Consider the following 2,063-nt stretch of genomic DNA (forward strand, 5'->3'; position numbering starts at 1 on the left):
TTCAGTTTATCCTTGTCACGTGTTTCTGTAATCAATATGTTGTTGTTATGGTGATGATGGTCATGATAGTGAAGATAATGATGATGATGACGATGATGATGGTGATGGAAGTGGCAGTTGCTGTTCTACTGATTGTGAATAGTAGCAACAGCAGCAATAGCAGTAATAGTAGTTGTAGTAGTAGTAGCAGTAATAGTAGTAGTAGTAGTAGTAGTAGTAGTAGTAGCAGTAGCAGTATACAAAATTAAGCAAGGAGATGGCAATAGTGATGGTAGGAATGGTTGTTGCAGTTGTTGTCACGGCTACTCGTATAGACAGTATTGGTAGTGACAATGGTTGTAATAGTGATGGCGATGGCTATAGCGGTGGTGGTGGTGGTGGTGGTGGTGGCGGCGCAGGGACAGGATAATTCAATCACACCACAGTCGCATTCCCTTAACCAACTTTCGTTTTCTTTTCTTGAGTCAAAACATCCCGCGCAGTTATGTAAGTCTGGCGGTTCTTCTTTTTATTTTTTTTCCCCGTCTCTTTTTCTACATACAACTTGCCCTTGGCTGGCCACTTTTTGCGCATCCTCTTTTTTATTACCGTCCCTCTGTGTCTTCTCAACATTCCCTCTCATCCTCACGCCTCGGACACGCAAAGGGGACGAGCCTCATACCGTTGGCCCATATTTTGAAACACTTCTGCGCCTCACCTCCACTAATTTTAAAGGCTTTAGCTGAAGTTACACGGGTTTTTAAAAGGTATTTCTATGGTTCTAGTGACAGATTAACAAGAGTTCTACATTATTAACAGGAATAACACTCATGAGAATCCGGCTAATGATCTCTGTGGTCTCTGAAAATAGTCGTGGTGAGAGAGCGAAGTGTTTCTGAATACGGGCCTTCAAGTGCAAAATTGCGTTGCGTCCCCGGGAGCCGCGCCGCAGTACCCGCGATGACGCCAGCTGGACCGGGACACCCAATAAAACGCCCGCACATTCGCAATATACTCGCATTAATGGACTAAAAAGAGCAATTGCATGACACACATAATACGTGCGTGTTGCAATTTTCTTCGTTACACTATGCAGTACGTATGTGTCATTAAGTTGTGTACTAGATGGGTTTGTATAGTGTGTGTGTGTGTGTGTGTGTGTGTGTGTGTGTGTGTGTGATCTTGTACCACAGCAACGGCATAAAATTCCTTCTGCAAATCTTCAGAGGATTAAGATTGCTCTGGCCTTTCTGCTCGTGGAGGGTGAGTTGGTTGTCCCCTCGTGGTGGCGCGGGCAGGTTTCTTGAGAGACGCCCTTGCAGAAACGCATGCCGCCCCACAGAGCTCCCCGATGCTCCCGCCGCCGAAGAGAGGATTGATAAGAAGCATGCGAGTTTTCCTAGGTATTCTTCAGCCATAGCTTCAGAAATGACAAGCTTCCGACAAGGGTAGAACCATGTGTGTGTGTGTGTGTGTGTGTGTGTGTGTGTGTGTGGGCGCTCCGGGCTTCTCATGGCAGTGTTTAATTAAGAGGTTAAGGAGATAATGGCGTGATGGATAACATTCATGGTGCCGTGACAATGAGTGACTTTCAAGCGCAACACACGAGAAACTTGACAATATCACCAAAGATTCATGAAGCGATTCTTTTCTTTTCTCCCTTCACTCACGCCTTATCCCTACCCCACCCCCTCCCCCTCCCCTCAAAAAAAAAAAAAGTTAAAAATCTTTCATTCTTTCTTGGCTGTAGTTGCCTCGCTGAAAAACTGGCTGGAAACAGAAGAGGCGAAGTTTCAAGAATACCATCAATAGGTAGATAACGTATAAGAAGTTCACGCCTCACCTCCAGTCAGATAATCCGCCGCTGTGATTCTGCGACATATCAAACCACGTGAGGACGAAGGAAGGAAGGAAGGCAGGACTACACGTGGGGAGGAGGGATAGAAGAGAGAGTGCTGGAGAAGGTATCAGGAAAATCAAAGTTAGGATAGTTTGGTCATGTAGAAAGAAAATGGGGAATGAGGGACTAATTAGATATAGAAGATGAAGAAGAATAACAACAACAACAACAACAACAACAACAA

This window comes from Scylla paramamosain, chromosome 18, assembly GCF_035594125.1.
Source record: "Scylla paramamosain isolate STU-SP2022 chromosome 18, ASM3559412v1, whole genome shotgun sequence".
NCBI classification, from domain to species: domain Eukaryota; kingdom Metazoa; phylum Arthropoda; class Malacostraca; order Decapoda; family Portunidae; genus Scylla; species Scylla paramamosain.